This window comes from Saccoglossus kowalevskii, chromosome 22 (genome assembly GCF_978046115.1).
Source record: "Saccoglossus kowalevskii chromosome 22, keSacKowa6.1, whole genome shotgun sequence".
Lineage (NCBI taxonomy): Eukaryota > Metazoa > Hemichordata > Enteropneusta > Harrimaniidae > Saccoglossus > Saccoglossus kowalevskii.
In genome coordinates this window covers 27824597-27852311 of record NC_140662.1, presented here as the reverse complement: position 1 = coordinate 27852311, position 27715 = coordinate 27824597, and the positions used below count along the sequence as shown (strand labels likewise).

General features: G+C 34.0%; 1 protein-coding gene across 2 annotated transcripts in view; it reads left to right on the top strand.

The window, feature by feature from the left end:
* Nucleotides 1–27715, top strand: part of LOC100373333 (ubiquitin-conjugating enzyme E2-24 kDa-like) — a 92780-nt gene that overhangs the window by 23864 nt on the left and 41201 nt on the right. The window lies entirely within an intron of this gene.

Here is a 27715-nt window from a genome sequence, read left to right as displayed (position 1 = left end):
AAGCACCTTCAGGCAAAGGTGCTCTTACGTAAAGTCACTGCATATTGAGTTGGTATAGATATAGATAGCTAATTTGCATATCAATTAATAATTGAAATACACTGAGGGCACACATTGTTTTATATAAATCAAAATAATATATTCAAACTTTAGTTCTATGGGAACTTGTCTGTCAAGTTAAACCCTTGCTGCTGGATGCATAATGGATTATTTTGAGTATTAGTAAATGTCATTCACAGAGACCAATATATAGATAACATTCCTCATACATCATGTAATTTTGAAAAAAAATCTCAATTTTTCAAAACTTACTAATGAGGCATTGCATCCATGGGCACTGACCTTCATAGCTCATGTGAAGTTTAGTTCCTACTGATATATATATCATAGTAGAATGGTTAATTTCCATAACAATAGAACATCTTAATCACCAATATATTATTCATTGTTATGGTAATTAAGCTCTATATTGTTTATCCAACATCAAAGTGGAATACAGCAGTTCTGATTTTCTTGGGAAGACCACAATGTTGGGGTAGGTTGTAGGGTAGGGTAGGGTAGGTGGTGGTAATTATTGGAATGAATGCTTTAAGTGCTGCTATTGATGGACCATTGTTTGAAGTCAATATTGTTTGAAATTGGACCTGTTAATCCCTGGAATTGCATCAAGGAATTATGGGACACCAATGTGTATGTTGTTTACATTGTTACTCTGCCTTTTATTTTTCCATTGTATTTTTAATTTAAGTTAATTTGCAGTGAGATTAGGCTTCACTGGAGATGCTACACTAGAATACTATTTTAAAATTTAGAACTTAGAAAAGCTATCAGAAAATTACTAAGTGTGCCTCTGTATTAGGACTGAGAATCTATGGTTTATGCAGATTGTTTTACAGTACAACACAAGCTAGCAATTAATTGTCATCATGATGGGCTTCTTGCCTACACTGCTCACTGCTGAGAAAATGCATCTTTAACATGCCAGGCATATTTTAACATCTTTAAATCATGAATGTCATGTCTGTTATCTCTCTGACATGTATCATATAATTTTAATATAGGGGTTCACCCTCATCATCTAATCTTACTAAACCATTATAACTTGGCGAAATTATGAAAAAATTTCCAAGTGCCCAGCCCACATTTTCTGACTATTTGACATTGGATGCAGTTCTTTCTACTGAGATAATTACTCATTGGTTTTTTTTTTAACTTTATTTAAAAAATATTTATAAATCTTTATAAAATTATTTGCTTTTCTCTGTTTGGCTACAGCAATATAAGATTGTGAATTAACTTTGTGCTATTATTCTGTATTTTGGCACAAAGTATATATCAAGGCTTTATTTTCATGCAGGCATTAGGAGAAGTTGCCTCAACACCTAAGAAGTTACTCAGTTGCTCTTAGAAAAATACTTATTTTTCTTGTACTTTTTAAATTAATAATAAGCTCAAAATGATTTTTAGTTTCATTTAAATTGGAATAAATGAATCTACATGTATGTGTGTTATTGGTATTATTTAATTTCAATGTGACTGAAAAATGCGACTAATACCATGATAATGGAGTTGAATTCGTAGGGTGTGGTGATTTTCTAATATCTGGTAAGTGCTCCTGCTATATTTTGGAATGCTTTGAAGGTCCCTGGGTGGGTATATGTGAAGATATATATAGTGTAATTGCAATATTTATTTATAACATTGTGTGGGTGTACTGTTATATTTGTCATGTGATTATTTATATCTTTACATAGCATTCCATGGTTGATATGGTTGATTTCTGTTGACTGCTGTTGAATCAATCCTGCATTGGGGTGGGGGAGAGGGTTCTTTTACCTATAAAGTAAGCTGAAGTGGTTTGGTATGGGTGCGAGGCATAGTGGAGATTTAGGTAAATCTTAGTTAATTATTCTAAATTTCTTAAATTGACAATATATTAGTTACTGTGCTATTATATTCAAAGGTCATAGCATTGCAGTGGCATCAAAATATTTGAAATTCGACAAACGTAGGTATATTTTTAGGTATTCCCAACTTGTACATATTTGACGATGGTAAATTTTGATCTTTCTTTTCGTAACAGTGAAGTATTTCACTAGGGTTCTTTGGACTGGAGTTATGGTAGTTTTTGAAAATTTCTTGATTTTTATATCGTCTGTATTGTATTGTATTGTACTGTACTGTACTGTGGAAAGTTATTTGAGGGATATTCACTCAGTTACAAAATTACTGCTTTGTGAAGGAAACAATACATTCTGTTAACTTGTATATTGAGACTTTTAAATTTATCGTAAAAATCACAAAATATACAATGTAGCAATGAAATTTGAAAATATTAAAAATGACTAGGCTTCGTAGTGTCATGCAAATTGGGTATACTAGTAGTCTATTTCTGATTCAACCTTGTTGATAAAAAAATTATTCCTCTGCTTCACCTTCACCTGCTCTAAAAAATACACACTTCCTGCTGCTCTCAGGATTTTTCGTTGCTTCTATGGGAGAACCTGTCTGCTTCACGTCAAAAAGTTGTTCTGTTAACTAGCATGCATATCTAGTTGGTTGTGATTTCAAACACATTTTGCAAGCTTATACATTCAGCGTGTTATGAATGATGACAACTATCGACTGATAGACCATGATGAGTGAGAAATGAAATGTTGCTACTTGCAATTGGTGGACATGAGATTGGGTTATCGAGTAGAGAATTTATTTATTAATCGTGATTTCTACCGTTAAGACATTATTCTGGGTAGATTATGTTTGATTATCAGTACATGTCATTGTTGACATGTTCTGTGACCTGTAAATCTCATCGTACTTAAGTTTATGTATCCTCGCAGAATAATCAACGAAATATTTTGAAATCTTGCTGACAGCCAAGATGTTTTTAATGTGATTTACCATTATTGACTTGTATTGTAGAAGGAGATGGCACTCAGGCCATGGCTGTATGAATCTATTAGTCATCAGGCGCTCAACCGTAATGTGGGTCACTTCCTGTCTAGTACAACAGTTTGCTGTTGGATTTACACCACCTAAATACACAGAATGATTGGTCACTGAGCAGTTACAGTAGAACGATACTCAAAATGAAAAAAAAAAATGTCAAGAACGTACACAGGAGTTAAATTTTGTTCTTGGAAACCTTTCACGTAATGCAATAGACAAGAATTGTATATTTTAGTCAGTTATTGATTGGGTTTTGTTACACTAGCTTATGAATACTAAATAATTCAATTTTTATTTTTTATTTAGTGAAATGAAATGTGGTACAGTGAAAAAATTGATGTTTAATTATTTAATATTAATATCTTGTAGCTGTTTGCATAGAAGCTCTAAAACAAATAGGAATGAATAGAATCGCATCACTTTCGAAACAAATATTATAACCTCAATCGTTTGGTAATTAAAATCTTGATTTTAGTGTAATATACTGGAGACACAGTGGATATAAATTGATCATTGTCTCTCCAGAACATTAGTATGTTTTAGGGTGAGTGATGTTGATTCTTCTCAAATGTCACTAATCAAATAACAGTTATGAATTTATTGTTCAGAATACAATTGTCTTCTCAGGTGCCTGTCAAGTAGTCGTACTGCCATGCTTGGAAAACAAAATAAGCCATTGATATTTATTGTAATGAGAATTAAACATGCTAATTAGATGCATGCGCATATTAATCCTGTTCATATGCAGTTTACCCACCATGTATATAAAAATTTGTACATCATATATGAAGTAGCCACCCCCACATATATGCAAAGTAGCCCCCCACATATATGCAAAGTAGCCACCCCCACATGTATGCAAAGTAGCCACCCCCACATGTATGCAAAGTAGCCACCCCCACATGTATGCAAAGTAGCCACCCCCACATGTATGCAAAGTAGCCACCCCCACATGTATGCAAAGTAGCCACCCCCACATGTATGCAAAGTAGCCACCCCCACATGTATGCAAAGTAGCCACCCCCACATGTATGCAAAGTAGCCACCCCCACATGTATGCAAAGTAGCCACCCCCACATGTATGCAAAGTAGCCACCCCCACATGTATGCAAAGTAGCCACCCCCACATGTATGCAAAGTAGCCACCCCCACATGTATGCAAAGTAGCCACCCCCACATGTATGCAAAGTAGCCACCCCCACATGTATGCAAAGTAGCCACCCCCACATGTATGCAAAGTAGCCACCCCCACATGTATGCAAAGTAGCCACCCCCACATGTATGCAAAGTAGCCACCCCCACATGTATGCAAAGTAGCCACCCCCACATGTATGCAAAGTAGCCACCCCCACATGTATGCAAAGTAGTCACCCCCACATGTATGCAAAGTAGCCACCCCCACATGTATGCAAAGTAGCCACCCCCACATGTATGCAAAGTAGCCACCCCCACATGTATGCAAAGTAGCCACCCCCACATGTATGCAAAGTAGCCACCCCCACATGTATGCAAAGTAGCCACCCCCACATGTATGCAAAGTAGCCACCCCCACATGTATGCAAAGTAGCCACCCCCACATGTATGCAAAGTAGCCACCCCCACATGTATGCAAAGTAGCCACCCCCACATGTATGCAAAGTAGCCACCCCCACATGTATGCAAAGTAGCCACCCCCACATGTATGCAAAGTAGCCACCCTAGATCTTCATTAATTTATGTAGTCCATCATCTTGATTCTTCAGCAAAGGATTATGGGTAAAGTATGACATATCCACTGTTGCAAAAAATTGAGAAAATGAAAATCGTTGCTGGAGAATAAAGAAGGCGGATTATATAATACTGATGAAAAGTTGAATATCTAGAGAATGAAAAGTGATATAAAAAAAACTGTAAATAGTGTTCTCCTGCATTTGTGGAGCTCTTCCTTTAAGAGCAATTATGTTTGGCTTGACTTTTCTTTTAACAAAACTAATTCAAAGTAAATATGCCTTCTTAAATATATGTCTGTACATTTTAGCATAAAGTATGGCCAATTAAATATGAATATATATATATATATATATACACAATACTGATTAGATTGTAATGATAAAATAATTGTGTATAATAATTGGAAGTTATAATCTTGTAATTATTTTTATGATTATTAAGTTTCATTGGTTTGATTTCCAAAAATAATTGGTTCAATGCATTCCTATGTTCTTGAAGGCATATGAACAGAATATTTCATGCAGTGGTTCCTGCATGTAGCCCCCCAAAAAAGTGTTTCTCATCTTTTCATCAAAAACAGAAAAAGATTGTTATTAGTTCAGCATTTATAAATTCTTACTGCCAAACTCAATATTGAAAAAGAGAAAATTCTGAAACCTGAATATTCTTATTTATGGTTTCCCAAACCTTCTCGCCCCTTTAGTATAAACCCCAGTTTGATCATGAACTGTTAGGAATTAGGAACGAAAAGACATAGCATCAGAAGTTAAGAAACATTGTCCACCCAGGTTGTATGCTATATAAATTGGAGATTTACATGCATTTATATTAAAGACGTTCTTCTAATATATAGTACACTGTCACTGTACTACTGTCACTACAACTATATTTTAGCCTTAGTGGGGACCCCTGCTTGTATTTCCCAATCTACACACTATCAACTGGACCCATAGATGTATGCGGCTATGGATAGTTCAGTTGGCAATATTCATGGTTCATTTGACCAATCTATTGGATTTATCATTGTATAAATTTGTAACTGCCTGTAAATAAAAATATTTGTAGAATGCTCAGAGTAAATCTTTTGTCTAGATATCAATTGATTTATGATGGAAATCTGGAATAGATCTTATTTATAGGTTTTTTAGCATTAGTTGCATTTAATTGTGCATTCCAAGGCTAGAATTGGGATAGTAAATGCTGCAGACACAAATAATACAGCCAAAGGGGGCGAGGGAGGCATCTGTTCATAAATTAAACCAAAATAATCATCTTGGAATGTTATTGGCATTTATGTTCAAATGGAAAAAGAATTGTCTACCTAGTATTTAAGTAACGTCAAGAAATAAATACTCATTTTTAGGGACAGAGGACTTACGGATATTGACCTGTACTTCAGTCTATTCCTTCATCTGCTCTTACATCTCAGACATGCCTGGACTGATCATGTTCAAACACCACATACAAATTGTATCTTCAGATACACATCCATGTGTATTTGTTTCATGATCCATTTCAAGATGTCAAAACATCGTCTATTTGAGTGCTAAAACTTAATTCGAATCAAAGCATTTCTGTCATTACTATGCTTGGTTGTGAATGGCAAAATTTGGTACATTTATTGGACATTGTAGGACCTTGATGCATGTCATTTTGTTTTCCAGATTAGATTCAAAATGGCAGGCTGCTGGCCATTTTGTTTTTAATGAATGCTATTCTAGTCGTATATGACATGCCTTGACATCAACGTTATATATTGACATGCATTTGTTTCACATTTCAGTTTTGTTTGGTATTGCAAACAGGAGATTTTATGTCATGTAATAACATGACTTGTTTTTCTATTCCTTTTTTTTTTTTCAAATTTGCATCAATACGCTTTGCCTATTTGATACAAAATTAACAATGAAATTATAGAAAAATACATAAAAATCCCGAATTGGCAAATTGGCACTGCATTCAACAATAGCCCATCATCTTGAACAATTTCATAGAAGTTGATGCCATAAATATAATGGGTAATAATATTTTTTTTATACATCCCTAGCATATAATTTGCATAAATCTGCATATTAATAAGATGCTTATTTATTCAGCTGAAAATTGGTCTTTGCTCAAATAAATATTTAAGGGTAATCACATGTAATACAACTTAAATGTTTTCTCACACTTTATAAAATGTGTCACAAATTGCAAATATTATGAAGTTTTTATAAACCTCCACATTGCAAAGACTGTAATAGCGTCTTGTATTTCATGAACTGTACAGTACTTTTTTCAGGGTTCAAATTTGACAGAAGCCATTTAAGTGATTGCTTTGTTGCTCCACCTTAATGCATTGGTGCCTGCCCTTTAAAGTATTCATATATTTTCTTCACAATGTTTGTCTAAAGTTCTTTTTTTTTTAGAAATCATGTCCTTGAAATTGGTTGCATGATATTGTATTTGCGGTATTATAAATTAGAAGAAGTGAACTTGAACCGAAGTTTACATTTAATGTATAAAGTGTCACTGAAATATACGCAATTTCAATGTCAACATACATACTAATAGAACAAATTCGGTGATAAGTAGGATTACAGCCAGAGAATATAAAGTACCTGTCTTAAAAACTTTATCAAAATAAAAAATAGCAGTTGCTGGTCTGCACTCATAGTCTATTTTTTGTTGATTATTTATGCTTATTTTTATGTACAGGTTTATATTCAATTCCTGTGCAGGGACAATGTACCAGTGACAGGAACTTTAATTATCTCACCTGTCCAAATGACAGGAAACTCTTTGGTATATTTGATATGGGTAACTGATCAAAACACTGAGACTATTTTTAGATCTTTATGAGAGTTGTGGTTTCTAAGATTGGCTAACCACAATTCATTCTAGTGATTGTTCCTTTGTGGCTACTTCTAGTTTGGGTTAATGCTCTCATTCTCAAGTGAAAGGCAATTACTCAGATACATTAATGTGTTATCACTGGACATTTAAGTGAATGCAAACCTAAGTTGTGCACAGTAATTAAAAAGATAAGAATCTTATAATCTACATCTCACACCACATTTCAGTGCCCAATTATGGCAACCACTGGATAATGTACCAATAGTGCTAAATTGCAGATAGGTATTTGTTTGCCTATGCATTTCTGATGTAGTGTAATAACCCCCAGTCCACAAACCTGTTGTGTATGGTTACCCGGTGATGGCATTTAATCTCAGTTTTGTTTTCACATCTGTTTTTGCTGATAAACAGGGTGAACTTTGTGTAACATCTTCATGCCTTTTTTATGCTGGCATAAGTTATGATGACATAAAGATACATAAAGAAAAGTAGTGAAGCAGCTAATTAACTTTTTATCTTACCCTGGTTATCATCAATACGTCACATCACATTCTGGTACTTTTGTTAGCATTACAGCATCACAAAAATACACAATTATAGCATTTTGATGCGTCTTATTTGCAAAGAAACATTTCTTATATACCAAAGAAAGTACCAGCATATGTGACCTTCAGAGATGACAGTGACCTATTGATCTGGCTCCTTCACATGCAGAAATGAGCAATCTAAAATGCTATTAGAGTCTTTGTATTGTAACTTGATGTCTATTGTTTAACTAAATTTTTTGTGGTTTCTCTAAGTAACATGTACATGGTAATCCCTAATGAGTCAACTGTGTGTACTATGCCTGTGTGCACTATGCCTGTGTGCACTATGCCTTTATATTTATATCCCAGTAGATAATGCAAAAATGCTCATTTTTGAGACTTATTTTAGGTAGGAATCTATGTTGAAGCATTATTTCATAAAATAACTTCATCTGATGACAAATCCCCATACATGTCAGTTACAGTATCCCATAATTTTGCAGTATTGCACAGCCTATTTGCATACTAAATTAATAAACTCTGATCGGATCGATAAATGTGATATATAGAAAATAATATTCTGTAATCATAGTCCTAAGTAACTATTAAAAATAGCTTGACGTTTTGAGCAATGGCTCTTTATCGATAGAAGAAAAAAAAACCCTGCTACGATAACAAGCCGGAACTTTCACAGTTGCACCTTAAAACAATGAACCAGTTACCTTGAGCACGATTAATCATCTACAGAAGACTTTGTCTGGGACCAGGCGCACAGGAAATATAACAGGGTGCTGACAATTTAAACAGGGTGCCAATTTCAGATAACGGGGCGTGGCGCCCTGTTAAAACCCCTCTCGGAGAACCCTGTATTAACTGTGTATGCACTTATTATTGAAGTATTATGCACTGCTAGATCGGATTGCTCGTTTTTTGACTTTTGAGCAATAGCATAAACTTAAAACCACAAGGAAATCTGATGATTGGTTTGAATGGTAGCAGAGTACATTCTTCTGGGAAATAACGTGGGGTGGAAAAAAGGAAGTGCGGCAATAGTTTTTATTTTGTATGCATGTGTTAGTGATTTATGACAGAAAGAAAAATGGTTTCAAGATCTCAAGCTGTCTCATAAATGGATTAATTCTCAGAAATAGATGGAATCATATTCATGTCTGCTGTTTGAGTAACCATGGAAATAAGCAAATTATTGTATGTATGGAATTCATCACCGTGATCTAGTAATAGCAATTTAAATACATCAGAAAACTAATACCATTAGTAGCTTAACCACAGTTTAGAAAGTATGCAACTATCAAATATTTTTTCTTCTGGTTGATCAGGCCTTGTAACTGAGATTGCATGTTATTTCAATGTCTCAAGGGTTGTTGGTATAGCGTATTCATTTTCATCTACACTATGAACACTTTGTTTCGTAGAATGCAGTAAACTAAATGAGGATGCATCTAATACTCTGTGAACAGATAATAGCATCAGTGACAATATGTGTAATGCCCACAACCAGTATCAGATAATCTGAGAAAATGAAAGAATTTTGAATTGACCAACCAACCATTCGATTAATTTACATAGGCAACACAGCCTCATATCGTGCTTCAAATACTTTAATAATATTTCAGATATCAGTTCAGATGCAATTTGGCTCCTGGAAACAATGCAGATTTTGTCTAATTTTTCAACAGATATTTTGCTAGTCTTGGGGAATTGCAATTTAAGGTATGTGGTGCATTTCATTGAAGGTCTTTAGGCTGATGTTACTCATGTCAGAATATGAAAAGATTAGTGTGTCTACATTTTGGTGCAATAACACAGGATTATTTTTCAATTCATTTGATTCACAACTCAAATTCATATTTTTTTAGAATTTCATTAAGTCTAACTAACCTTTAGGGATTGACAGATCGAAGCCGTTATTGTCTAGATAGTCTGATTTGAGATTCGTATCTAGAATTTTAAGGTCACTGTCATTATTCCTGCTTTAGAATATGAATTATATATCGGTGCAAACAGTTACACTATTAGTAATTAAATATGCTGCTATACTACACAATTTAACTGGCTTTACTCTGGGCTTTGATTTGAAAATTTGTTTTAATTTATCAGTGAGGTGCTTCACTTTATGTAAAATACTGCAACAATTACTGCTCAGGTTTGTTAGTAAATATTGTATTTTATTTGTGATTTACAAACATTTATTTTATGGAAGAAAATCTATAGTTTGCAGTTTATTGAAACATCTTTGAAATCTAAATCTCATAAAAAAAACAACAAAATGAATATGATACGTGTACCTGTGCTTCCTGTCAGGAGTAATTTGATATTTTTTTCCAAATTTCTAGTTGAATTAGATTACATAATGATGTATATATTTTGGTTTCCACGGATACCTTTTGGAGTAATGATTGTAATACAGCACACTGAATCATGTGATACCATGGAAACAAAACACGTGTACATAAACGTTGGAATTCTTATCCTAGCAATGCATTCTGTTTTTTGTCCTGTTTGTAGGATGTATAACTTTATAAGCTTATTTAGCTGATAATTATGAAGTGTGTGACATCTGTAGACTTCTGAATAACAGATCATTATTTATTTGAGAAGATAGAGAAATGTTTATCTATTACAGTGAAGTTTTGACATTTTACTTGACCTTTGGAACCGTTCACGTTTTACTCCATTGTCTGAGACCTGGAGGTTGATAATAAAATTTTGGAATCTATTATTAATTGGATAATTATTGATTAGTTGCTTCAACACATAGCTGACCCCAAATTCACATCAGGTCATTGCAACATAGTGTTGAGCAAGGATACAGCGCCCCCTAGCGAATATTCAGAGACTGTTTATCAGCAAAGTGGGTGTAAATGATTATCTAATTTCAAGAATTAATAAAGTATTGAATAAAATGTGCTACTATAATCTTTCCCTTTTTTTTAAGAAGCTCCACTGAATGGAAGACTGTTAAATTCTATCGTCAAATAATACAAAAATTGCATGTTTTTATTATTAGTAATCAATATCCTTGATAATGTGTGTGGTACTTGCTGTTCATACATAACATTGAAAACCGCTGTGAATTTCTTGAATTTGTTGTAGCATTAAAAATGTCATTTGTTTTTCTTAGACAGGCATGATTTTGCATATTGTATCCATAGAAACTCGTGTAGTTTTCATTTGAGAAGCATGTTTGTGTTTTCTGGTGTTAAATTGAGTCAAGTTTATCTAATGGCATGGATCTCTGTGGCAGTGAAAAATGACTGCTGTAAGTACTTGCTCAGTAATCGCATACATGGCTGTTGGTGGTTCGAGTCACATGATTTCTAGCTGTAAATCGGGCATTGCTGAGAAGCTTTTGTTTTGAATTATTGTGAGAGAAAAACAGGATGATTTATTGTGTACGTAGTACAGATAATGGAAATAAAATATCCTGGTTGACGACAATGTCTTGGTTATAAAAGACAATATTTATCAGTTGAAAATTTTTTGTTTGTGATAGTTTGCTTATATCATGTCATTATGATTATTTTATTAACTTTAGTATTTATAGCTCATATAATAGTTGTTACTCTGTATTAAAGTTAATTTGGACATTAAAATGCAGGCTATATTTTCAATGAATGTTGTCTGAATTGAACAAGGTGGCCGAGTAAATTGATTGGTTTATAGAAATTAAACATGATTCCAGTTTACACAGATTTATTTTAGACAGGTTTCCAGTTTACACAGGGTTTATCTTGGGGAAGAGTTTACTGTATAAAAAATAAAACTGCATTTCAATTGGTCCCATTGGTGGTTTCTCTGCTAGTATATTATCTATATGTGTATATATAACCTCAATACATTGACCTTAAACAAAAGAACCAGGTCATTGCATTCGTATTTATGGCAATATCATTTATTACAACTCTATGTTGATTTTAATTTTTACTGTTTGTTACATTGTGGTCTGCTGTAAAAACATCTGTTTAGCTTGTTAGTTATTTTACCATTACATTCCCTACGTTTGTAGCCATTTTAGATGTAGATATTATTAAACCTAATGAATTTTGTTTAAGGCTACACCCGATTGATTTAACTTTTCATTATACATTTTTATGTCAGTGTTGCGTAAATAAATATTATTATACATCTGTAACCCTATCTACATAAGCTGCAGCCTGTTCTAGTAGTGTGGTATCAAACACGGTATCTGCATCCTTTCAAATATGGATATAAGATTTTGTGATATTTCTAAGTAGGCACATGTTATGAAAACAATATTGGGACAATGATCAGATTATTTATAACAAGGATATTGTGATGTGTAATTCTATCAATCTTTAATAACTTACAGTTGATATCATAGCTGTACTGTACTCATAACTATATTACATGTACATGGTATATGCATCAATAATGTTTATCAAGATTATGATATCTTACTAAAAATAGAATTATTGTCATTATAGTACAGTACGCAAGATGGATCAAAAGCGGAAAACATGTGCAGATAACATTGTCAACGCCAAATATGTTTCTTTGCCGAGATGTTTTATTCAGTTGTTTTAAATCCCAAAGAAGTTTATTGCCTAAACAAAGCAATGAGAAATTACACATTATAAAATACGATTTAGTTTTTGTTTGCTTGTTTATCGGAGTCAACAATCTTATTTATTAATCACAAGACACAATGGCTAGTGAAGTGATTTGACACAAACTGTTTCAATATAACTTGTATTATATACAATATTGTAAACCAATTCAATTTTGTAAGAGACAAATTGACAAATGTGGAAATCATAATTTTTCGTAGCATTGGAAATTTATCTAGGGTTCTACAACATAGTCATGACTTGTGCTTAAATGTTTTCACAATGCAAAAAAATCCTGAAAATTTCTACCAGTGAAAATTCAATTTAATATTTCTGCTGTATTCCTGTATTCTGAATACTTGTACTAACAACGGATGTGACATGTATCTCTGTTAAGAATAACTTTAATGACCTACCTGTATAATAAATGAAATTATTTGAGATGCTTCTCTAGTAAAGTAAATATAGTGTATGATTGAGTGGTGTTAATTATTCTCTACAGGGTTGTCTCAGATGCATTATAGAATGGGTGTTCAGACAAACAATAGTCAATAGCATAATAATGAAGACAATAGTATTGATTAACATTCTATAGTTATGCAAATTAGCTGATAGTCAATTCTATTTTTCTGGGAAGAACATGACTGTGTAGTTAGCAATCATTGGTTTCAACGCTGTGCTTATCTATAATATCTTAGTACGTTACAGTTTGATAGAAAGTGATACAGAATTAATATTAACACTCGTTAATTTGCATGTCAAAAGTGTGGACAGTCAGTTGTGACAGCTTGCATACTGAGAACTCGCAATAATTAAGTGAAGTATTAAGTATTGGTAATATTGTCGCGTGATTAGTGTAATCTTTTCAAGTAATTTAGGTTTCAATGTTTTGTACATTGATTTTCAGTTTCTGGAAATTATTTATTGAATTATTATTCATATGATTATAATCACTAAATTTTACTAAACCAGAACCATGTGAAAAGCGTCATGTATTACGTTTTTAAAATAGTGAAATTGAATCTTAGAAGATGCATGTATTTTAAAAATAGCGAGATTAAATCCAATGGATGCTTTTATTAATTTCATATTTATATTAAAATACTCACTTTGGCAGTATGTATTAATGCAACGTATTAACCCAGGTGATACGTACAAGTCTTCTTGGTAATTTAGTAATCATGTAGTTATCTTTGATAGACGTGTCGTTTCAGTGTATGATTGATTTGAATACTACTGTGGTACTCCTGTACATGTATGTTTTATAGCATATTAAATTGGCTGTTTGTGAATACAGGAATGAAAATGCCTCTCAATCCTTAGAACCATGGTTTTTTCGTTTTCATTTTGGATTTATACAGGTGAATGATGTACTCGTTTCTTTTTTTGAGAGAATCGTGACAGATTCTGCTGATGGTGATGGAGTGTGTGCACAAAGATCAAGTTATGAATGTGTTACGAGGTTCTTTAAGAAATATTCAACCCATTTCAAATGGGTCACAAATTGACAGTTACTTCCGGACTGAACCAATTTGACGTAGTTGTAAAGCGAAAAATGTCTGTTGTCACTCGTTTTCACTTACAGCGTCAATGTTTGTAATCATTTCATAGATAAACATATGCAACATTTCATACTGTAGAAGTACTAATTTTCACTGCTTCTTAATTTCAATATTTGGATATTTGATCATATTTGAATATTCAGATGTTCTTTTGTAATATTACATGTTCACAGGGATTTACGAGATTTCTTGTCAGCCAAAATAGTGCAATTAACATTTGATGAATGAATAACAAATTTCCAGTAATTTTACAACATTTTTAAAGAAAAACAATTCAGGAAAGACTATCCTGTTTAAGAACTTGATAAATTTGTCCTCCCTTAAAATTAAAGCAGTTTAACTGACAAACTCAGTTTGTTGCGTGCCATCTCAATTTCCCAATAAACCTGAATGCAACAAAGAAGCCACTAAAAATTAAGATAGCTATATTATTTAACATGCTATCAAAAAAGATGCATACGACATCAACTTACCCACACAAGGGGTAATGAAAGCAATCAATTTCTTATAAAAAGGATATGATTTATTACTTGCAGTTAATGCTGATAATTTGGTATAGTTGCTTATTTTATATCCTAATATTCCAAGAATACAATTAACCTGATAAACATATTTAAAGTGTAGGTTGAGTTAACCACCAATAGGAAATCCAATGAAGTCGTGATTCATGTGATGGTTTTGCAATTTTGAAATGGTTCATGGAAGCCTAACCGGGTTACTATTACAAGACATGCTACAGTATCTATCAGGTGTTGTCTGGAATTTCATCCATGCATGAAAGTGTGAATGTGTAAATAAATGCCGTAGAGATCATTTTATATAGCATACCACCAGTTAGTTTTGAGAACACACTTGTATAGTTACTGTAAACTGAGAACAGACTTCTCAAGGTAGAGTGAACCAAGTGAGTATTGGTCACCAGATCCGGGAGGAGAATAACACACTGGAGAGGAGCACTTGTAGCCAAGGTGTTTATTGCTCAACTGCTAGGCCTGGAACTGAGTCTAAATACTCAGAGATGTTCCATACAATGTATCAATATCATTATGCAAATAACTAAACTAAACGTCATAGCCTCAAATCATTACAGTTACAAAACTGTATTTTTCAAATCTCCCAGTTGTGCTACTAATTTTGGAAATTGATACGTGACCCCATGAACTGGGCAATCTATGTGTGCCATGGAATCTCAGTCAATTGTGTGTTCTGTACAGTATAATACATTGGTTTTTGCAGCATTGAAATTCTATATTTTAACAAAGTATTTAATTTTTTTACTTTATTTGCATATTAAGTATTCACTTCTAAGAGGCAATTGTAGCTAATTTTCACACCAACTATAATCTTATGTTGACATAGAGGCATTCTATACAAAACATACATAGTGTTTGATTCCATTCTTTCAATATATTATTCTCTGTTCAAATAAAAGCAGTTGTGCCATTATTTGTACGCTCTTGGGTTTGATTACCAAGTATTCACATATAAAATAATACAAGTGATTTTTACGTTTTCCACACTTTAAAAATCAATAATTGGACATAATGAAAAACATTAACGCAGCTGAAATATGGATATGCATATTTAAAATGAATAATAAATATTAATATTTTATTAAATTTACAGTTGCATTGAGTTGATAGAAGTTTTATTTTTGGATGGCTTTCTTGGACTCCTACTGAATTTTTAATTTTTAGTACAGTTTGTATTTGAGAAAAGATATCAAGACGATACTATTTTTCACAACTACTAATTTATCTCAAGATTTCCAATAAATTTTGGTAAAAATCTCAGTTTATTCATTCATTACTGAGTGGGATATACCAAAGATAGACTTGATATGTGAATTTTTATGTGTTTTATTGTTTGTCTTGGCTTCTGTTTAGAAAAGCTCTAAGATAGATGATGGTTGGTTTTCTATCCATTTTTTAAAAACCTTTTTAATTAGTGTGAATTATTTTCATATCAAAGTTTGCATGAATTTTATTTAAAATATTTATATAGTTGATTGCATCTTCATAAATACAGAGTTCAGTGTGAAACAATAACATTGCTTGGATTGGATTTTGAAGAGTAAAAACATCACTGTGTTCTTGCTAGTCATTCTTACTTCCATAAGGTTTTTTCCTTTGTGATTTTGTTGATGTATATAAATGAGTTTACTGAAATGACTGTTTTATTTGTGTAAGATGCTTTCACAGTGGTTATTCTTTTATCTTGGGGTCAATGTTTTCACGGCTTAACAAAGCTCCAAAGGCAGGGAGAACAGTACTGTTACAATATAGGAAACAATATTTGAACATTTAGTCTGTTAAAAATTGGTACAAAGCTCTAGAACAAGAATTGACAGCCTGTGTGTTTGCATGGACTACTGTTTTGTTTGAGCTTTGGACATATCCCTCCTCCCAGTGTAGTACATTCACCCCCTAACCAGAGTTCACTTGCCTCCCTACATAAAATCCTGAACATGCCATGGAACACTGCTTTATCAAACCATGTTCCTTTACTTAAAAAAACAAATGATTTGAAATATCTTCACCTCACACCAACTAAATGTTAAAGAGCAGATATATAAGGACTGTAAATGCTCATATTCACGGCTCTGTGTAATGTTACCAATATGCAAATTAGATATTAATATGTAAATTAGTACTATGCTTTGGGCATAGTAACTCGTCTGAGTTTGATCTGAGTAAATGATCTGAGCTTGGAATAATTGTAGCAAACATATTTGTACCATTTAACGGTTCGCTGTGGTCTACTTGAATATCTTGCGGCAAATATTTTCTGTTAAAACTGCTGAGGGATTGGTTCAATTTACTTGCTTGAAAATATTGATATAGGTAATTCTGTTGATTCTGCAAGCATATTATCATCCATAGTTGATGCCCTAATCTGAGAATCAAAGCTCAGTATGTGAATTTATCTATAAAACGGTTACAGCTCTTTATCCATGCTTTATGTATCTTCAGTCATATAATTCATATCAAACAATTACGATGTAAAAGGTCTGTTATTTTATTGTTGCCGTAAACATAAAATTAATGACATGTCATCTTTGGAATTTGTTTAAACTTAATGTGAGGATATGTGGGGTTATTGGCAAGTTGTTGCATTCGTTTAAATCAGTATCAAGCAGTGTTTCCGCTGTGAAATCTCCAAAAAATATTCATTTAAGGCCAGGAAAAAAAATTTCTGTTTCTCGTTTCATGGAAATTTTATATGTTAGATTAACTGTTTTGACTGTATCGAATGAAGGATGATTTCCCTTGTTAGATTAACTGTTTTGACTGTATCGAATGAAGGATGATTTCCCTTGTTGGGAATGTTTTTGTTTATTTTTGGTTTGTATATTTAAGCACAATAACAGTACTGCTGTTCTCGAGCCATATCTGACAGACATGCCTTGACTTGACTTGATCGCATTCAAACTTCACACGTCTTTTGTTTACTTATCCAATCCATTTTATATCTAGCATTTCTGCTATTTTGGAACTAGGTTTCGGTCATGCCATGGACAAATATCGTTCAAACATGGTACATACAATAAATACACTGACCATCAGCAGACCTTGCTTGCACATTTAATTTTATAATCGATCGACTGCATGGAAGCTGTTTTCTTTTAATAAACGCTGTTCCAAGCCATATCTCTGACCGATTGCAATCAAACTACACGTGCATTATACATCATGTCACACTTGGCTGACTCATATCAGTGTTTACTATTGTGACCAGACTGTGTTATACCAGACTTGTTCTATACTAGATCTTTAGAATAAGACTTAGTTTGTCCAAAGAAACACGCATCATTAACATATGCTAGCAAATAGAGTAGCGTAAATATGAAGCCAAACTGAGATTGAGAAATGTAACATTCATTTCTTTTCATTACCATGTGACAGTAATGAACAGAGTGGACATAAAAAACAATTGCTGCTTACATAGATGTTGTTTGTTGTGACCAAATCCATCAACAACATTTTTGCGACCTTTTTGTTGATTACTTAGTGTCTATCACCTCGTTAAAATGAACCCCTTTATAAACTGAATAATCAGTTTCTGTTGTGCATTAAGTCAGGCTTATGGTTCTATCACATATGTCGCAGCTAAATGTTTTTTGTTTTGCTAGAATTAAAAAAATTAATGAGAAATATTTATGATTTTTTCTGCCTTCTCGCTTAGACAAATACTAATATTATATTTTTGTTAGAGTTCTAGTTGTATATAGTGGACAATCTATTATTCATTCATTTCAATTTTCAAAATTAAAATGTACACCATTTGCCTTTGGGAGTTGAAATGACTACTCGTATGGCTTCCATTGTATGCAAATTCTGTTTGAAATTGGTTGTCTCCATACAATTGTAAACAGAAATAGGAAGTGACATCTTGGGCATTTTAATTACCATTGAATACATACTTTATTATACAGAGAGTAACAAATATGAAACAAAAAAAGTGAATCGCCATCCTTGGATGTAAAAATAAAACAAAATGTCAGTGAATTCACCAGCTGTTAAATAAACAATGAATGGAACTTTCTACATGTATCTTTCGTTATTTGAGTAGGTTATCAAATCCCATACCCAATCAACCGATATAACTCGGTGTCGTATGAAAATATAAGTTTCATTTCACATTTGATATTTTAGTCGGTATTATATTTCCAAAATTAAAACGTGATTGATTTTGTTTTGTCTATTCACATCGTAACCTACTTTGGTTTTATTTACAAGTGATAAATGTGTATGAAATTGGCATATCATGAAATGGAATTTTCCGCCAATGAAGAACAAGTCATTCCCTTTACTTCCAGTCTGTAAAATTTTTAAATCACAAACTTTTCTGTTGCCAGAAATACTAAGATTATTACGAAAATACCTCAAAGTATGCACGAAGCCAGTACAGCTGGATGTGTGGCGTACTGTCTTCGTGCATACTTTGAGGTATTATTGTAATAACCTTATTATTATACATCTTTTCCATCCAAGAATATATCATGGGAATGCCTAAATCCAAAAATTTTAGAACAGAATCAGCAAACTTCTTTTTGTGGAGTCCGGTCAAACCCTGGTGACAGCCATGTTTGTTTTTATTAGTGCCCGTTCGGACGAAGTCCGAAAACGGGGACTTATAATTCGGTCTCTGTGCGTGTGTCTGTGCGTCCGTGCGTCTGTGCGTCCGTCCAGTCATATCTCAGAATTCCTTGGACCGATTCCGTTCATTCTTTGCATGTGCCTAGTACTTTATGTGGGACATATGCACATGCAGTGGTTTAGCGATTCGATTCAAAATGGCCGACTGGCAGCCATCTTGTTTTTTGAAAATGTTGTATTTTGGACATGCTTTGTCAGTTGTCATTCAAACTTGGTACATAGATTATACATGTTAGGATACATGTCTATGACAATTTATTTCGCAATTGGATCAAAGATGGTCGACTGGCAGGCATCTTGTTTTGTATTTTTTTATGCGGTATCTTGGAGTGCTCTGTCAGTTTTCATTCAAATTTGGCATATAAATGTACTTTATACATGTTAGGATGCATGTTCATGACAATTTGTTTCAAAATCTGGTCAAGGATGGCCGATTGACAGCCATCTGACATGTTGGCCTTACTACTATATTTCCACAATTTATGTACCATTTTCATTCGTATTTGGCACATACATCATACATATCAGTGTGTTTCATAATCAGATCAAAGATGGCTAAATAACGGCTGTTTTTATTTTTGGCCATATTACTACTACACGGAACACGTATTTTGATGTAAATAAACAATCTGTTTACTCAAGTTTCAAGGACACGCTCGCGACAACCCCTCCGCTTTAATATGACGAGCTCAAAGAGAACTTTCAAAAATTTAACGGGCACTGTGTCATTTTCAATTACTTATTAGAGGACGCTTGTGCACGTAATCATTCCATATTTAGAATTCGCATTTCGTTGTATGGTTGAATGAAAATACCCTGTAAAATACCGCAAAATTACGGCAGGCTGTAACTTATGGCGTTACAGTGACAGATGTATAATAAGTTATTATTTTTACCATTTTTCAATCCAAAATGACAAAAATTAGCAAACTTTAGATTTGTTATTCACATTTTTGACTCCCATGTGCGAAGCACAAAATGGGAGTCTTTGCAGTTAGTGTGTCTGTATGTATGTGTGTGTGTGTGTGTGTGTATGTGTGTATGTGTGTCCGACTGTTCCACTGCTATCTCAAGAACCATACATCGGTTTTTGATGAAACTTGGTGCATAGATGCTCTGAACTAATGCTAGGTTTTGATTAGGTTTTGGTTAAAATCCATGCTCGTTAATTACCTAATTTGCATGATAATTAGCTAATTTTTAGCTGTTCTATGACTGTTCCACTGATATCTAAAAAACCACTCATTGGATTTTGATGAAACTTGGTACATAGATGCTATGAACATATGCGCAGATTTGATTAGTTTTTGGTAAAAATCTGTGCATATTAATTACCTAATTTGCATGATAATTAGCTATTTTTTAGTGGTTCCATGACTGTTCCACTGATATCTAAACAACCACTCATTGGATTTTGATGAAACTTGGTACATAGATTTTCTGAACTAATGCTAGGTTTTGATTAGTTTTTGGTAATAATCCGTGGATACTAATTACCTAATTTGCATAATGATTAGTCAATTTTCGGTTTTTCCACTGATATCTCAAGTACTAATCATCACATTTCAATGAAACTTGGTACATAGATGTCATATGACACTGCACAGACCTGATAGTTTTTATGGTAATATCAGTACATGTAATTACCTAATTTGCATAATTAATTAATTTTCAGCTTTTGATACAAGTAGTGAGCATTACATTTCAATGAAACTTGGTACTTACATACTCAAGGACTATGCAGAGATTGATTATTTCGGATAAATATTTGTGCATATTAATCACCTAATTTGCATAATTAGTTAATTTTCAGCTTTTCCACGGGTATCTCAAGTACTAATCATCGCATTTCAATGAAACTTGGTACATAGATCCTTTAGGACTATGCAGAGACCTAATTAGTTTCAGGGTAAATAATTGTGCATATTAATTACCTAATTTGCATAATTAACCAATTTCCAACTTTCACACTGATATCTCAGGTACTACCGTAAAAACCCTCAAATAAGAGCCACTTTGTAACACTTTCATTTCTGGGTGGTGCTTATTTGAGGTAACATGTTGACAACCCTGTAGCCAGTGGCTCTTAAACCAGGGTCATCAAACTTTTTCATTGTGAAATAGGGAAGGGGATAGGCAAACACACACACAACCAAAACAGACAAGTAATTATTAATGATGTATCATTGTAATTAATTTATTCTGTAAAAATACTGTTATGGGAATAACAAATGTCAAATAAATACGACGATTCGACGTTTCATCGACAATGTGTAGCAATGCCTGAAGTCACGTTTCACTGACAATGCGTAGCGATGCCTGAAGTCGGATTTGGTAGCACTCTCAGTGTCTGACCCAACACTCGAATCACTTGTACAATTTGTTTACCAAGTTTGGTACGGCAAACTTTTTTCTTGAAAACTGGGAATAACTTGCGTGGCTGTGGCTGGCGTGGTGGTTGATTTGGTGACAATATAAAATAGTTTTGGATAGAATTGATCTGACCAGCAGCGACAGGAGAGGACATACTTGCAAAGGAAGCATGGAACGAATGATAAAAATGATGCCCAATCACTTGTATTTATGGCAAAAACAATAAATAAGGGGTGATCTCATATTCAAACACCTGGGTCAAACCTGGGTTAACCCGACCTGCCCTATTCAGACCTACTAGACCTAAAATATGCAAATTAGTAGTAGGTTTGAACCAAACCTCCGGATTAACTGCCCATTAACGCCCCCACTGAAAACAAACAACAGAGAACAAAGAAGACAGACCTAGGGAAACCTAGGTTTTTCTTACAATACTGTTTCAGCCAGGTTTCAGTAGGAAAAAAAAATAAGATGTATACTATGGAGCTCTATCTTCATACTGAGTGTTATATTTTGAAGTGTTAAGAATTACAGCAGCGATTTTTTTTTTCTTTGCAAGTCTTGTACATGTAAATGCTAATAAAAACAAACTTGCCTTTGTTTCACAAATCTATTTACATCATGTTATTTATAAGTGTGATGAAAATTATATTCATTTATTTCTGTGATTGGTAATAATAATCAGTTTCCCACAACTTACATTTTGGTACAAGTCAATACAATTATTATTGTTATTCAATTTGTCTGGAATTAATTACAGACGTGATGGTTTGTTATATTTTGTCATTAAATGTGAATCAAGTGATACCATAAACCCTCTCTATTGAGATATATATGGTAAATAATTTTTGAAACAAAACAGGGAAAAGATACACTAGAATTTTAATGAGCAGCTTCTTAGGATAAATTACTTACGTTATATATATATTTGACATTGTCAGTAAAATATGTTTATCCATAGCGAACTGGTACATTTTGTCCGCAATAAGTACGGTCAGTTTTGTGTCCATGTCAGTTCATAAATTCATAGAACACATTTTTTGGTTAAGTTTGTAAAGTCTGTGAGACTGCGAGTTATCAAAATATGATGTAAGTATTAAATCGATAATGGCAACATTTTTTCTACGAAGGCATCTGAAAACCACAGTCCCTCTATCACTGTGTCAAAACTAAAGTCGGGGCTAATGCTACGACTCCGGTGCTACGACCACCGTAACATTGTCAGCTGACGGCATTGCGTGGAAATTACGGGTATTTACCGCTGCCGATATCTTACTTTTCTGTGACAAAATGCACACATTTCGAACCCCCGGTTAACTAAAAATAAACGATTATTTTAGAAAATACATCGAAGCACAGTGCCTTGAAGGACTGTGGGCAAAGTAGGCAGCGAGGTGTTGTTTTACATTGTAAACACCGCAGAAAATCATGCACTCAACGCAGCCATCTTGGTTACCTCAATCAGAATTTCCCCTTGTCACCCAGCATGCATCGATTGCAATGTCGCAACGTGCACTGTGTCGCCTTCGGCGACGGTCTTAGGTACAAGGCACTCTATGAATAAGGTATTTTCAGAGGTCAGGGTTCGTTTTTTATAAGCAGTCTCGTCTGAATAGCCGTAAATAATCAGCGCGAGTCCATTTAATTTAATTTTCTGTTTTGATACTTCGTGTCACTGGAAATTGAATAAGAAAAACTGCAAATAACCGATGTGCAGCAAATCGAAATAAATTTTCATGGCGTACGCTGCATTTGTTTTTCCGGATTTTGCGATGCCGCACTCCTGGAAGAACTGTTTGAAAATTGAACGCGCAACAGTAGCGTAAGTCTCAAGTGCAACTTTGTATCAACAAATGTTCGTCTTTTGATACTTATTAGCTGTCAGAGACAAATATCATATGTCCAGCCCAATGAAAAGTCTGATTCATGTCCTCTGCTCAATTTGCGACTCGAGCATAACAGTTTATCAAAACAAAACAATTTATTCGGCACGCTGTTCACCGATATATAAAAGAGTGTTTTTTTACGTAGGCACACGGTAAAATGACTACTGTACACCAATAAATCGACACATTTTAGAGACAACTATCTAGCAATGTAAACTTTGCCAATCCTAAAAATAAACAACAGCTTGAATGAGGTGTGAATGAGATCGGTTCGAACCGCAGTTTTTATGCAAATTCGTGCGGTCGTCCTGAACCGCACTGTCTATTGTTTAAACTTCCAAACCGCAAAACTGGGTTTTGTTCGGGCGGTTTAGGGCGGTTTGGGTTTTCGTAGGTTTGACCCGCATGTTTGAATATGAGATCACCCCTAAAAACACGTTTTTCTATAGATTTGTACAGCTTGGGTACTTGGGCATTGTTTTAATTGCGCTAGACGTCTGACAGTACAGCTTTGGTTTATATTTCCTGTTTCATAATCAAGCCAGCTTATAATGATATTCACGTACTTCACAGTCCACGCAAACAGGGTCAAACTATAGCCCCACCCCTATATAACCAAATACGAAACGATACCGAGAAAGTAACAATTACATGTATTAAAAATAATTTTCTGTGACCAATCGGAGAGACGAAATCATTCACGAAAGCCCAGGCCTGTTACAAGGCATTTTCTGATTGGTACAAGTTCAGATTATTTTCAACTCTCACAAATAGCTAATTTAAATAATTGGGTCAGGCGGGTCACATAGACTTCACTTTGCTGTAAGACAAGTTGATCGCACAAGTTTTTGGAACTAATCCATTCGACTTCAATTTTGATTATTTTCGGCAAGAGAGTCCTCTCCAAACTAATGCCAGTTATTTTGTTACTTCCCTGAACATTTTGTCTTGAATCATCTAAAAACGAACGTCTCAAATAAAATGCAAAAAATAACCCAAAATCACGATCAGCGAGAGTGGGCTGCGTAATCATTACATTCTCACAGTCGGAGCTACGTCACGATCCCTCAAACGTTGCCATGACCGGATTAACACCTCTGTTTTCCCCCACGCTAACCAAATTCCCCCCACGCTAAGGAAAAAATCTTTTGTTTTCTGCTGACTTCCTGTTCCGGTTCGTCTGTGAGAATGTATTTTCGATACCTCCGATAAAGGCGTTCTAAAATCGTGACGTTCTTTACTTGGTTATAAAGACAACATTGACAATGAATATCTCAACGTGTCCTTCGGTGTTTCGGCAAAAAACATACTAGTAGTTACTATGAAAAGTTTGTGAATTGGTCGATTGTGTGTCAGAAATATAAAATGGACAAGTTGACAGTCACATTCACGCTCTCAGTGCATTTCTTTCGTCTATCATTCTTCCGTTCTCAATTATACTGGACATCAGGCAAGTTATGGGGATAATCTTTATTTGTCTCGCACCTTCTGTGGGGCAATAAACAATGCAGGTGGAAGTGAGGCACGATAAGCTCGGTGTCTGCCTGATTGTAAACAACCGGGTGGCTGGCACTTATTTCTGGGTTCTTATTGACAAAACCACTCAACTCTTGGTGGCTCTTAATGGAGGGTCAAATGTAACAAATTTTCACTGAGTGGCTCTTAATTGAGGGTGGCGCTTATTTGCGGGTTTTTACGGTAATCATCACATATCAATGAATGTTTATACATGGATGCTGTAGGACAATAGACAGACCTGGATAATTGTGGGTTAAAATCTGTACATATTAATTACCCAATTTGCATAATTAACAAATTTTAAGCTTTCACACTGATATCTAAAGTACTAATTTCCATTTTAATGAAACTTAGTACAAAGATGCTCTAGGACAATGTACAAACCTAATTAGTTTGGGGTAAAACTCTGTTCATATTATTTTCCCAATTAGCATAATAATTCATAATTTTTTGGTTCTAATCACATTTCAATTAAACTTGGTACATAGAGTTTTTGTTACATTGCGCAGACCTCATTAGTTTTACAATCAAATCTGTTCATGTTAATTTTCTGATTTGCATACGTAGTTTTCAGCTAAGTAATTTCAAATTATATTTAATGTGTCTCCAATACTCTCAGCACATGGGAGTTCTTTCTAAGCTTTCTTTGATTAAAATGTGGTTGCACAATGCCTGTAGTTTTTAAATTCTGTATTTTTTGTGAATTCTGTATGATCGTCATCTATCAAATTCAGTTTAAATTGGTTCTTTTTAATAAGATTCCTGTATAATGGTCAGCTTTATCAATACAGACATAATGCCCTTGTCACATTGTGATTCAATTACTTAATCCATTAAAAAACAATGATCGGTTTTGAGTGTTAAACCATTTCTTTGAACTTTATAAGTTCAGATTGCCTCTACATGTAGGTGACATAAAACAGTTGTCCAGGTTTTAAACATTTGGCTTAAGTTATCCCTTATTTTCTTTATTATTACATGTACACTTTCTGTTCATACGTCTGAGGTGTGTCTGTTGCAATATTAGTTATATTTAATGACCCAGCTTGCATTACATTATGTACTTCTATCATGAATGCACTATCATACATGTTTTATCAGACTGACTTACAGCAACACAGCAGCTGTCTGTATCACAGGGAAGAGCATGTCTGTATCACAGGGAAGAGCATGTCGTAGGTTTACATGATAGCTCAGTATGGTGTAATGCATTCTGATCACTCCCTGATTTACCAATATCACACTGGTTATGCATGAAATTAGATAATGCTGATGACTTGCTAGGGTCAATGTACCTCCATGTACTTGACATGGATCACAATGACTTGCTAGGATCAATGTACCTCCATGTACTTGACATGGATCACAATGACTTGCTAGGGTCAATGTACCTCCATGTACTTGACATGGATCACAATGACTTGCTAGGGTCAATGTACCTCCATGTACTTGACATGGATCACAGTGACTTGCTAGGGTCAATGTACCTCCATGTACTTGACATGGATCACAATGACTTGCTAGGGTCAATGTACCTCCATGTACTTGACATGGATCACAATGACTTGCTAGGGTCAATGTACCTCCATGTACTTGACATGGATCACAGTGACTTGCTAGGGTCAATGTACCTCCATGTACTTGACATGGATCACAATGACTTGCTATGGTCAATGTACCTCCATGTACTTGACATGGATCACAATGACTTGCTATGGTCAATGTACCTCCATGTAATTTATTTGGCTACTCCTCCCTATTACCTGACGGGGTTATCTCAATTATCGCTAAGGTGATGACATGGCCTGAGGACGTCATTATTTCTGTTTTAATCACAATCACATTGAATGAGCGACAACAGAAATAAATCAAGGACCTTTTCTATATTCTGTAAACCACTTATTTTTTGCTGCTGGGAATTTTTACTATTCAATGATTTTCTGTTATACATAAGTTGCAGTTTTGCGTAACAAAGTTTTTGTGTTGTACATGTTTTATAAATAATTTAACAAGATTTTATTTGACCAAATAAAATCACAAATTTAATCACTTGGCAAACAAGCAAAAATATTGTGAAACATCACAATTTAATATTTTTGAGATTCATTCATTTTTTATTCAAATTAAAATATGCGATTATGTCTGTTTATCTACAATGTTTTTCTAATGTTTAATTTGCCTGTCAGTGAATGAAGTTTTTAAATGACTATTTCTCACTATTAATATTTGTTTTGAAATTCCTCTTAGCCATCGATGGCGATTAAAATGATTTATTATAGCATATTGTAAAAGTATTTTCACCAATCCCAGCCACCATGAGCAATTTGTACATATACTGATTACAGTGTTAATCCATGACACCCCATGCAATAAAGTGCATTAAAGTTATGTAACTATGTACAGTAAAAGGTCACCAGTGATGGCGCTACCTAGTACCTAGAGTATACTGGCATATCTGTATCAAATTTACCATTTTCCGATTGGTTTTACTGCAATTGATAGCAATGTACAAATGCTGTAATGAGAACATGAAGTTTGTGTCAGTCATATTTCATATTCATTGTTCCTTATGCATATCTTTCAGGGCTTTCATTAAGTTTAAGAGTA